Here is a 14,319-nt window from a genome sequence, read left to right as displayed (position 1 = left end):
TATTTCCTCTCAAACTTTGATTTTTTTAAATTAAGTCCCTGTCAAAAGGTCAATTAAGCATTGATTTTTTACTAATGGTATGTGGTGAATATCCAGTTGACGATTCAAATTGTGTTGTTTTATTCTTAAATTAAAATTATTTAATTATATATTATTTAAATATTTAATTAAATATTTAAAATAAAATATACTTGATTTTATTGTTAATTTTCTTTTTATTTTGACCTATATTGATAAGAGTTATCTTTTATTTACTCGACAAAAGGTCTTAACAATATTTTCAAACTTGTCATAGGATTCAATTTGGGCAATCAGCTGTTGAACAGATGTATTATTTAATTAAAAATTAAAATAATATTTAAAATAGTTTTGCATATTTAATTGTTTAATATAAAATTTGAATTATATTAAATCAAAATTAAATTTGGCGTGGTGGTCAAACATGATCAACTTCAATTATAAGAGTTTGGCCAAAGAACTATTTCTCACCCAAAGTATGTTGATTTATCAAGTTTTTCCTATTAATTTTGAAATTCCTATTTACCCACTTATAGACGGTTAAATTTAATAATTTCAATGGTAAAATCGTTATTTTATCTGAAATATTAAAAATAAACTTAAATTTGATTTTATTTTTCTCAAACTCTAAAAATTAACAATTTCCTCCAACTCAAGTTTTCAAAAACAACATTTCCCTTTTAGGGTTTTCAAACTTTTAGATCCAATTTTTTCGACGATGATCGATGATCTGCAAGCATCTACTCTTTCTCTTCGGTTCCTCCTCCTTCAAGTCAAGGATCTTCTAATGTTGTGTGGCATCGTCGTTGAAAAAGACGACGTCTTCATCAAAGGAGTTTTCATCTAGACAGCGACGTCACACGACATTGGAAGATGCACGATCGAAAGGAGAAAACATCAGAGAGGAAGAGTAGGTGTTTGAAAATCGTTGGTTATCGTTAGAAAAATTGAATTTGAAAGTTTGAAAACTCTCAAGGGAAAATACAGTTTTTAAAAACTTGGGTTGAAAAAAAATTATTAATTTTTAGGGTTTAGAGGGAGAAAATGATAATTTTAACCACTTATAGATGAGTAAATGAAAATTTCAAAGTTAATTGGAGAAAACTTGCAAAATCAACATTTTGGGGGGGGAGGGAGGATCTGTCCTTTGGCCTAGAGTTTCAATAATGGTAAAATATTTGAAAAAAAGAAACTTAAGAAATGAAAAATAAGGTCAACATATAACAAAATGCAAGGAATAGCAGCTTTGGTCACCTCATCCTTGCCGTTCTAGTTTTTTTACCCAGATGCAACAATTAGACAGAAGCAGGCCTTGCTCTGCAGATATTCAGTCAGAAGCGGATCTCACCCAGGCCATTCCAGAATTTTCCCAGATGCAAAAGTCAGGCAGAAGCTGATCAAATTATGCAGATTTCGTGCTGGGTTTTTTTCTCTTGTTTCAGCTACTGCTTCGACCATCAGTGTAAGTCTGAGTGATCTGAACTCTGAAGGATCTAGTTTGTTGCTGCCTTGGAAGAAAGCTCCCTGTTGATTTAGCCTCAAAATTAAAGTTCTGCTTTTGCGGAGTTTTGAGTGTTGGCTTCTCTACATAGTTGTAAGGAAGTTTAGCTTCCTTAGAACTGATACAAATGCTTTTCTTGTACTGTTTGGGTGGGATTCTTTGTATGGCATAGACAAGTTGGTCAAGCCAACACTACTACGCATGTACTTAGTAAGTTTTGTAAAGGTTTTGTTGCAGACAACTTAGAAAAAAAAAAAAAGAATTTTATTGTAACGGTAGGATTGAATAAGTCTTTAGTGGATTAGATTCTTCAGCTGTTAGTGGAGATGAATAACTAGCTTAGACCTATTCTTCAGTCATTAGCGGAAGGAGTTCCAGATTTCTTGTGAGTTATCCTCACATTAATTGGTGTCTGTAAGCCTATAAATAGGCCATCTTATTCCAGTTTAATGACAAGTCTTCATTAACGTACAAACGTCAATAGTAGCATTTTTATTCCTACATTGTTTGCAGAAAGTTTCCAAAATAGCTCGAGGCCGAGGAAGAAACGTTGGTCACAGACCTATAGTTGAGCAAGGTCGTAACAATTTGGTATCAGAGCTAGAAATGGCTAACGATCAGCGCCTCCAACGTCTGGAACAACAGCTAGAATTTCAAAGACAACAGATGGAAGGGTTGAGTTCCGGGCAAGAACGGATGTTCCGACAAATGGAAGAATGAATGATGAGGCAGATGGCAGAATTATTCCAGTCGACTCCTGTCCATGAGGAAGCTTCGACAAATCGGTTGCGACCTCCACGACCTAGTCCGGACAGAGAAGGAACCAGTCGAGGGTTCGCCCCCAGACTTGCTAAGCTTGATTTTCCTAAATTCAATGGATTCGACGATCCTACTACTTGGATATGTCGAGTTGAACAATTTTTTGAGTTTCAAGCCACTCCACAAGAAGATCAAGTTCGACTCGCTGCCTACCACCTCGAAGGAGATGCACAACTATGGTTCCAACGACAGAAGCAATTGAATCGGGATCTATCTTGGGAGGATTTACAAAACGGGCTGTTGGAGCGATTTGGTACCTCAAGATTCGAAAATTATTTCGCTGATCTATGCAAACTCAAGCAAGTGGGAACTGTTCGTGAATACCAAGCGCAATTTGATAAATTGCTGGCAAAGGCAGGTAAACTTACGGATATTCAAGAAATATGATGTTTTATAAGTGGGCTTAAAGAACATTTGAGAGCTAACGTTCAAGCTCAAAGACCCATCACCTTAAGTGATGCAATAGGATTAGCTCGAATTTTCGAAAGCAAGGCACAGAAACATGATTCTCGCTCTGTATCAATCTCACAAGGAGCAAGAAAGAGTTCCCTGGAATTGAGCATGCCCATGTTTTCAAGTAACAAAGATCCTATAAACATCTCTTCAACAAGGACCACTTCCTCCCCAGCTGTCAGACGATTCACTCTGTCTGAACTACAACAACGTCGACGTCAAGGTCTATGTTTCCATTGTGATGAGCGTTTCACAACAAATCATATGTGCAAACGATTGTTCCTCATTGAGCTAGAACAAGATGTCAACTCCGTGGAGGAAGAAGAACCAGAGGAAGACAACGACATTAACTTGGAGTAACCAGAGATCTCCTTACATGCCTTGTCAGGGGTACTCACCCCTCAAACGATGCGAGTTCGAGCTCAAATCAAAGGGTTGCAATTCAATGCCTTGGTAGATTCAGGATCAACCCATAACTTTCTCCATGAGAAGATTGCTCAACATCGAAAGCTCCCGATAGAACAAGGACCACTAATGAAAGTCACTGTAGCTAATGGAGACAAATTGGTGAGCCAAGGAGTTTGCAGACAAGTTGAAGTGGTCCTTCACAACACCCTTTTCCTTATAGATTTTTTTCTCTTGTCGCTTGATTGTGACGCCGTCCTTGGGGCTCAGTGGCTCCAAACATTGGGCTCAATTCTCTGGAATTTTAAGACTATGGAGATGCAATTTTCCCACCAAGGACAGACCATTAAATTGAAAGGAGAAAGTGTTCCTGAAGCCAAATTGGTAAAGGAGAAGGCCATTAGTAAAGCATTACAACAGAACGTTGGGAGGGGAGCTTTGCTTCAGATTTTTGCCACTAGAATGGAGCCCCACGAATTAGATAATCCACAAGAATGGGCTTTCTTACAGCAAGAATTTCCTACTGTCTTCAAGCAACCTGAAGGCCTTCCGCCAAGCCGAATACATGACCATCGAATCCCACTACAATCAAGAAGCGGCCCAGTGAGTGTTCGCCCATTTCGTTACCCTCATTTTCAGAAGCAAGAGATCGAAAGGCTGGTATCTGAAATGCTCACACAGGGACTTATGCAACCAAGTAGGAGCCCTTTCTCATCCCCTGTCCTTCTCATAAAAAAAAAAGGATGGCACTTGGCGCTTTTGCGTGGATTACCGAGCATTAAATAAGCTTACGATCAAAGACAAGTTTCCGATTCCGGTTATTGAAGAGCTTCTAGATGAGTTGTATGCAGCAAAATGGTTCACAAAACTGGACCTACGGTCTGGATATCACCAAATCCGAATGCACCTCGAAGACATACCTAAGACTGCTTTTCGTACACACCACGGTCACTTCGAATTTTTGGTAATGCCATTTGGACTTTCTAATGCTCCATCCATATTTCAGTCACTTATGAACGATATCTTTCAGCCTTACTTAAGAAAATTTATTCTCGTATTTTTTGACGACATTTTGATTTATAGTCAAACTTGGTCAGACCACATATCACATGTTCGAAAGGTTTTTTCCATTCTGAAAAAACACCAGTTGGTCATTAAAAAGGAAAAATGCAGATTCGCTCTGAAACAAGTCCATTATTTAGGACATGTTATCGACGAACAAGGAGTAAAGATAGATCCTGAAAAAATTGTTGCAATGACTAATTGGCCTAGACCAAAGAATATCAAGGAATTAAGAGGGTTTTTGGGGTTGACAGGTTACTATCGAAGGTTTATAGCAGCTTATGAGATCATTGCTCGACCGTTAACAGATCTTCTTAAGAAAAACGCCTTCCGATGGAATTCTACAGCAGAAGAGGCATTCAATCAACTAAAAAAAGCTATGACCCAGACGCCAGTATTAGCTCTCCCTGATTTTTCCAGCCCTTTTATAGTGGAGTGTGATGCATCAGATTGCAGAATTGGAGCTGTTCTTTCACAACATAATCAACCTATTGCTTTCTTCAGCACAACACTCAAAGGAAAAAACTTGTCCCTCTCAACCTACGAGAAGGAACTAATGGCCTTAGTATTGGCAGTTCAAAGGTGGCGGCCTTATTTACTTGGAAGATCATTTATAGTGAGAACAGACCATAAAAACCTTAAGTATTTGTGGGATCAACGTATAACTATTGAAGCACAACAACGGTGGCTAGTGAAACTCTTGGGCTATGACTTCGTCATTGAATATCGACAAGGGAAGACTAACAATGTAGCTGATGCCTTATCTAGGCAAAATTTAGCAACAGAATACATGGCCATTTCCACTCCTATTCTGCAATGGCTCCAGCCCATCCGTGAAGAAAACCAATCTCACACTGACCTTCAAAAATTACATTTGTTGGTTGAATCAGGTGAAGCAGTTGGACCTTGGCAGCTTCAACAAGGGATACTCTTCTTCAAAGGAAAAATCTTTCTCCCTCAAGACTCTGCATTGATTCCAATCATCATTAAAGAAGTGCATGAGGGAAGCCATGAAGGTTATTTTAAGACCTTACACCGTCTTAAGGCAGTTTTTTTTTGGAAAAAAATGAAAGAATCAGTCTGTAAGTACATCCGAGAATGCGATGTTTGCCAACGTCACAAGGTGGACTCACAAACGCCTGCAGGTCTTCTTCAACCTTTACCAATACCGACTCAAGTTTGGGCTGATATATCGATGGATTTCATAGATGGGTTGCCTCTTTCAAAGGGTAAAACAACTTTATTCGTCATTGTAGATAGGCTCTCCAAGTATGGACATTTTATTCCACTTTCGCATCCATATACGGCACCAGCAGTTGCGCAAATCTTCTTTGAGAACATTTTTAAATTGTATGGAATGCCGCAATCAATAGTTTGTGACCGAGACCCCACTTTCACAAGTTCATTTTGGAAAGAGCTGTTTAAACTTCAAGGAACAAACTTCAATTTTAGTTCCTCCTACCATCCACAAACCGATGGTCAAACGGAAGTAGTCAATTGAACCATTGAAATGTATTTAAGGTGTTTCACGAGCCCTCAACCTAAAAAATGGACTCGGTGGCTGGCGTGGGCTGAGTATTGTTATAACACCAGCATCCATTTTGCTACTCGTACCACACCATTTCAAATCGTGTATGGAAGACCACCACCAACATTGCTTTCATACGTTCCAGGCACTACAAAAATTCAAGCTGTGGAAGACACGTTGCTGCAACGCGATGAGGCTCTTAAGGAACTTCGCTATCGTTTGCAATAAGCCCAAAATAGGATGAAACAATTCTATGATCGACATCACACCGAAAAATCATTTGAAGTCGGTGATTGGGTTTATTTGCGGCTTCAACCACACAAACAAGTTACAGTTTCAAGAAGACCCTCACAAAAGCTAGCAGCTCGCTTTTATGGACCTTTCAAGGTGCTTGAAAAAATTGGTCAAGTCGCATATAGACTCGAATTACCCCCAACCAGTCGGGTCCATCCGGTCTTCCACGTCTCCCTATTGAAGAAACAAGTTGGAGAAGCCAATCAAGTCTCCCCTATTTTGCCCGAAATGGAAGAGGAGGTTATGGAAGCAAGCAAACAACCAGAGACAATTCTAGCCACACGACACATAGGAAGACAAGTGGAGGTGTTAGTCAAATGGGTGGGGCAGCCGTTATCTGAAGCAACCTGGATTGCTAAGAGCGTAATTCAGCAAGAGTTTCCAAATTTTTTATTTCCTTGAGGACAAGGAGAATTTTAAGGGAGGGGGAATGTTGCAGACAACTTAGAAAAAAAAAAAAGAATTTTATTGTAACGGTAGGATTGAATAAGTCTTTAGTGGATTAGATTCTTCAGCTGTTAGTGGAGATGAATAACTAGCTTAGACCTATTCTTCAGTCATTAGCGGAAGTAGTTCCAGATTTCTTGTGAGTTATCCTCACATTAATTGGTGTCTGTAAGCCTATAAATAGGCCATCTTATTCCAGTTTAATGACAAGTCTTCATTAACGTACAAACGTCAATAGTAGCATTTTTATTCCTACATTGTTTGCAGAAAGTTTCCAAAATAGCTCGAGGCCGAGGAAGAAACGTTGGTCACAGACCTGTAGTTGAGCAAGGTCGTAACAGGTTTTATTTGATTATCCTTTTAATCCCTTCTGTTGTAAGATCTATGATAGGTTTTAAAGCCAAGATGATGGTAGTTTATCTTAGCTCTTGTTGTGGAGACATTGACTACTCTTAGTTTGTTTCTTGGGTCATTCTTCTCGTCAGGAAGGATGAATATAGATTGTTTCTGAATCATTCTTTTTGAAGGTTCCTTAATTTTTTTTTGTTAATATATACTTAGGAAAAAAAAAAAATGTAAGTACGGTGTCACAGGTGAGTAGTATGCTTTGTTATGTCAAATTTCAGCACTTTAAGAAGGAAAAAACATAAAATTGGCGAAACCAGAAAAAATTCCATGACTTTGTCATATGGGATTTCTCCTTGCAAAATTCTCAGATAGAAGTGGATTTTCTGCTGAAAATCTCAATTGCTAGTAGTGCTCATTCCATTAAGCAAGCAATCAGTGAAGTGATCCAAATTTTCTCAGTTTAGTATTTCTTTAAACAAGTTTTGACTATATTATGGTACAAATAAACCCATTACGGGCAGAACAATAAGATATAAAATCTTAAACGGGAAACAAAATGATCCAACTTCAACTTTACATTTTTATAAATAAATATAAGTACACATATTAAGTCTTATGAAGTATCCGTCCGAGTTGAAGTAGGAGTTTCTAATTGTTATTGGATTGGTGGTCGAACTCTCCCAAACGGGTTCCTTACCAACACAAAAAACGAAAAAAGGGTTCTTAGTTTTTTTTTTCAAATAGAGTACCCATGCCCACATAAAGCATTTTCTTAATACATGGTGATCTTGTATACTGGCAATGATGTTGAAGGCCATATGAAATATGATATTGGGCTTTCTTAAATTTTCCAGCCCAGTTTCTATTCAGGATTTTGGGCCCAATAGAAGCCCAAGAATGGTTTAAACACACATTAGTTATCCACATGATGATATAACAAGAAAATATATATATATATATATATATATATATATATATATATATATATATATATATATATATATATATATATATATATATATGTCATCACCAAATGATTTAGGGTCTTATACAATATAGATTATGGTAGAATAGATTAAAGATTAAGAAGATTTGAATAAGTTTACTATTATGTATGCAAAATGTGAATGCAAATGAATTGAGACAAATAAAGAGAAGTACGTGACACTAGAGTTTTTATATGTTTCGATCTAATAATTAAAATGTCTATATTTACAGTATTTTTCAATAATTTGTAATTTTTCTAGTATTTTGTTTAAGAACTACTGATATTTAAGTCCACATTGTTCATTTTTGCTTTTATGAAATAAGTCCAATTATTTCAAATTATTAACATATAATGAAACCCAAAGAAAAAAAAAAGTTTAATGCACTAATCCTTTAAACAATAACACATCATTTACCTGGAAAACCCTATGTAGAAAAAACCACAAGTAGAAATGGAGAAATTTTCATAAATGAATGAAGAATAATACAAAATGAAAAAGAGATTTGCTTTGTTTTCATTATTTTGTAGCACTCATTTTCGCTTTATCTTTAAATATACTCTAATACAACTTTTATGGCCAAAGGATTATTTCCCACCTAAATTTAGATGCATTTTCAAAGTCATATCGTAAGGTTTGAAAAGTCAAAGATCTCACCTATTCATTTAAAATCTTAATTAGAGTTGGAGGTAAAATTATCATTTAATTAAAAAATTTAAAAAAACTAAAGTTTTATTACGTTTGTCCCCCTTAGTTTGAAAATCTCACAATTCTCCTTCACCTGAAATTTGAAAAATCAACATTTCTCCCCTAGGGTTTGCAAACTGTCACTAGCTCTCCCTCTTGACTTAAATCTCCTAGCCAATCACATCTCAACCATCAGCGAAGCCTATTTCCTCTGACGAAGATGAAATCGTTTTCGTCTCAGATGATGATGATTTCGTCTTCGTCCAAGATGAAGACAATCCGACAAAGACGATTTCATCTTCGTTGAAGGAAATAAGTTTCACCGGTGGTTAGGATATGATTGGTGAAGAAATTTAAGTCAGGAGGGAGAGCTAATGCGGTCGAAGATAGCGAAGTTCACCATCTTCGATGATGATTATAAACCCTAAGAGAGAAATATTAACTTTTCAAATTTTGCATGGGCGAATTGTGAGATTTTCAAATTGAGGGGGGTGAAAGTAATAAAACTTTAGTTTTTTAAATTTTTTGTTAAATATTGGTTTTACCTTTAACTCTAACTAAGATTTAAAAGGATGGGTGGGACTTTTGGTTTTTTGAACCTTACAAGTGTGGCTTTAAAAACACATTTAAACTTGGGTGGAAAATGGTCCTTTGGCCCAACTTTTATATACTATACTTAGTTGACGAGCAGATACTTGATACATACTTATTGGTCATATGTCCCCGGAGGTCGTACTTTTCCTTTTTACAAGTCATATTTATTCTATGTGCTACCTATTGCATTTACTTAGTTTGATGAGAAATCTATCCATTAAGTCATGCAGTCCATACTGTAGGGCCTTCGTCCTTGCAACCCATACAAGATTAGTATTCGCCCTAATCTCTCTCTTACCACATAGATAGCTTTGAAAATTCACATCTCAAATTTGCACTTATCGAATTTGGATAACCTTTTTCAAAATTTGGGTTACTAGTATCAGATATTTTATCAACTTGCATTGTATTCCTGACGAGAGCTGATGAACATGGAGTTAAAATAGTGAAGATCATTGAAAGAGGCATAAATCCAAGCTCAGTGCACCAGTCACATTTCAATGGCAAACATGTTTGAGAAGTGGCAAAATTTGGACCATTTGCCACTGTTGCTGCACTAACTTTAAGTGTGTTATAAAGTGGGATATTATTTTTCCTTTTTGTTTGAATATTGTCTGTGAAAAGAACTAATTGGCTTGGTGATTTTTATTAGAGCAATGTTATATATACATATTTTAAGTACACAAATAATGTGTCATTACAAAATTTGGTGTTACTTTATCTTTAATTCAAAATATTTCAATAAACCCATTTTATGTACTAAGGCGAGTGCACAATTTTATTATTTGTGTACTTTTCCTTTTCACATTAGGGAGGGATTGCAATTGGTAGAACTTTCGCTTCCATAAAAGGATACCACTGCACTTAGATATGAAAAAACGGAAATGGTTGGCTTTGGCTTCATGAACATTATAGGATCCTTTACTTCAGCATTTAGTGTTCACAGTGTTCATATCAAAAGAAATGTTTACAAGAGTCTAGTTGTAAGAATTGATAGCTTTTTTGAATATCAAATGCAAAAGCTGTATTGCCTTTTTAAATCCGCAAACAATAACTTTTTAAATCCGCAATGAAATGATTGTTCCATTATATGGAATGCTTGTCTAAAATTATAGGTCATGACTGTTCAAAATAAGAAACGAGAATGTTTCTTTGATTGTTACCTATCATAGCGAAAATTGATGTTTTAGGTGGAGCACACATTCACCATATTGAGACGCCCCGTTTAATACTAAAATACCCCGTTTTGCAATCTGGAACATCTGTTCTGTAATTCAAGTCATCATATCCAACACCCCAAGCAAAATTTGTCTTTCAACAAACTCTGAAAACATATATGTCCACCCACTTATCCTATCATTCTAGAATAGCAGTTTTGACTCTTCTAAGTGTTCGGAGAAACGATAAATTCTGATTCTTCTTCGGTAAGATGTATCGATCAATAGATCTATATGTCTATAACAGAAAGAAATGGCTCATAATGCGTGGCTCCTTTCCTTCTTATCTAAAGTGGATGAACTGTTGTAGTGGAAAATACTTTCAATTTAAACGTTGAATTGGGTAAACTGTGCATGATGGAGTCCAAGCATGTAAACAGTCCAATCATTTATCATGATTTTCATTTACCAAGGATGGCATATATAGTTCTATATAACCCACCAAAATGAGATAAATTCAAATCACGGATAACATCTAGCACTTACAACATCTAGTACGAGGTAGCACTCTATCTGCTACATGTTAATGAGTGTTTAATGGATGGTTAAACAAGCTTAGCGGTTCGGGCATGCTGTGTCGCCAATTCTTGGAACCGATTTGTTTCACCATGTCAAGCAATATCCTAGGGCTGTCAAGACTCCCGAAACCCTCATAATCCAAGTCAAGTCTGCCTTATATATATACACACAAAATCAGCTGATGGATATTTTCATTTAATCATGAATTCATAAACTTTATTATTTTCATTGTTCAAGGATTATGAGAAGGGTAAAGGAAGAGAAAGATCATGAAGACAGCCAAGAAATGGTCCTGAGGAATATTCAACTTGTGCTTCTTGACATGTCAAGTGTTATAGCTCTTGAACAGGGAATCATTATCATAAAGAGCTTACCATTTGTTTGAATTTCCTGTCTTGGAGAGCACTTTATAGGCACGATGTACACGTTCCCCTGCCTGTCAATAGGCGAAGGTCTCATTTCCCGATGATCCTATCATGGTTTCCATTGTGATAAGAATTCCAATATATAGATACATCATTTTCTTATATAAATAAGATAACAATTTAGTAAATGTATTCATCATTACGAGAGAGGGAAAAAGATATTGAGATAATATTGATTCTATTAGATATAATTCTATTTTTGATAATAAGTAGAAATCACGTGCTCTTTCTCTTTATTGTCTATATTGATTTGAGTGTGCTTATTTGTTTTTTTTATTTTATATACTCTATAATTTGATGCATTTAGAATTTCTCTTCTAGAGGAGTTGCTTTAAGTCTTGGAGCAAGTGGCATGGAGGTGTCTACTTCTAATTAATTTACGTTAATTAATCAATTTTATTCGGAATATCTTTAGTAAATTTCTCAATCCATTAGCTCTCCAAATTTGCAAACGAAAAAGGAGGAAGGGTCATTTTGAGTGTTGCAGAATCAATGGATGCAAATCTTTTTGTGCCAAAAAAGACCACCATTTGAAAGTTTCCCCTTGACTCTATCCAACAACTCGATTGTTAATTTGTTACTTTTATTGAAATTGGCTGTCACTTCGTTTATAAAATAAAATGCTAACACATAAAAGGGTCTCGTTTTTCAATTAGTGGGCAGAAACCCTACTCCTGACATAATCTTCGAGCACATAAGTGGTGTTTAATTACCACTATTAATCAAATAGCAAATAAGGAGATATCTATTAGATGCTATCCACAATTTTGAATTATATTTGGATTTCTCTACGGAATATAAACATATGAATGGATAACAATTCTGTAACAAATACATTTTTTATGATGAGAAAGATGAGAAAATAATATTTAATATTGACTTTCTTATACGTAGCTTGATTTAGGATAAATCAAAATAAATATTTTTTCCTTTTTATTATATGAATATTTATTTTATTGATCTCGCAACCAAACACTAGTCCACTTTTGTTATAGTGGTTTTTTTTTTTTTTTTGGCTGTATATTGTTTACCATTGCAGTCACTTGCCGTATGTGTACAAAAATAAAGTGGAGGCTATCAAATATTAAAATCAATTGTGGGTTTGGTGACATTAAATTAAGTTGAAAGTGTTTTGAATTAATGCATAACGAATTTTATGTATTTTCCCATCTTATGGGGCAGATGCATGCCCCACTAACCCCAATTCATCTCTGTCAAGTCAACAAGTTGATAGAACTTACAAAAATTAATCTTGTACATCCATTTGAATCGAGACATACTATTAGAGCTATACATCAATAATTGAATAGATACGGTACCATATAGAGGCACAAAACTCTTATTTGACTTCACACTCTTGCCATTAGAGCTGATAATTTTTAACATAATTCATTAATTTAACATGATTCGATACAAAAATAATCATATTAAAGTTAAGTTTTTTTTATACGAAGTTTATTTTGAATCAATCTAATTTAATTAAAATTAAATCAGATAGTATTAGAATTTATACAAAAGTAGTTTGATATGACCTAAATTAACTCAAATATCTTAGAAAAATATTACTTTGATATAATGTGTTAGGGATACATTATAAAAATGTTGAAAGATAATATTAACCGAACAGTTAAAATTTTTACAGGTTATATAATTGTAATTACTTATATATATTTTTTTATTTAAATATTTCATTTTATTATTAAATAATAAGAATGTGGTTTGGTTAGTCCAATTATTGATAAATTTTAAAGGTCTCAATATGTAATTTTTAGACCATTTATAAACAAGATAAAATATTATATTGTGTGTTTTATTAATAATAGGGTAGGGTAATTTAGTGCAGAAATTAAAATAGTAAAAACACTTTAAAACAAGAAAATAATAAATAATTTTAGATTAGGTTGACTCGAATATTCAAAGGTTGGGCTAGAGTTGATACGATGTGAATATGAGCTGATGATATAAACCGTCAGGTCTACCTATAATATACTCATATTACTCTATAAGATCATGATTATTTATGGAATTAGATGTAATGTTAAGGACAATAATATACCTGCCCTTTCAAAACGATGATAATCTTTTCAAAATAAATATTCTGTATTAATTTATGGTGGTACTTGAAAACTTCCAGGACAAGCTTTTGAGTTTCAGAAATGGTTGAAGGAAAAAATTTGACTAAATTTACATCCACAACTTTTCCAAATATTCTTGGTCAACAACACTAATTTACAATAAAACTATGTGTATTTAGTTCAGAGTATTTAATTAGATATTCAGATAAATATCATCATATGATTGAATAATTTTAAATTAAAAATAAAATAATATTCAATCACATAATGATATATTATCTTAATACTTAATTAGATACTCAAAACTGGAAAAATATTGTATTGTTCCACTCATTATTAACATCATCAAACACTAACAGGAAGCAAATAACTCTAGATTAGGATCAAGAGGCAGTGAAATGGGGTGGGCAAAAAGTCATAAAGCACTTGATTAAAATTATATCAAGAAAAGATAAATTTATGCAGTAGCTTTAACATTCTCCACTTCATGGTCCCCAAAATCCCTCCAATCATTCTCTAAATTTACTCCAGTTCACCAAACAAACATAAATTGTTTTATCATATCTTAGGTCTAATCAAGTAGTTATTATTCTTTAGGGATTTCTTATCAAATCTTATATCGATAATAAAACATTACTTGTTAAATGGTATGTGAGATCCTAAATAGTTAAGATGCATTTTGGTTTGTTAAACCTAAAAATTGATCTATTAGATCACCATGTTACAAAAAACATAAATTTTTACTTTGAGTTATTAAATCCTGGTAGTGGGGTGATGTTAATTCTCTTGGCTCCATGAGGTCCATAGAGTTAAAGTGTGATTCCTCAAGCTTAGTGGCTTGAACCTTCATTAAGTTACAACTATTTAGAAGTTGCTTCACTGACAGTTTGAATTCAAGGGCACAATAATCAAGATTGGAGAACAATTCTCCACATCCTGAC

This window comes from Mangifera indica, chromosome 16, assembly GCF_011075055.1.
Source record: "Mangifera indica cultivar Alphonso chromosome 16, CATAS_Mindica_2.1, whole genome shotgun sequence".
NCBI lineage: Eukaryota > Viridiplantae > Streptophyta > Magnoliopsida > Sapindales > Anacardiaceae > Mangifera > Mangifera indica.
This window is presented reverse-complemented; position numbering follows the sequence as displayed.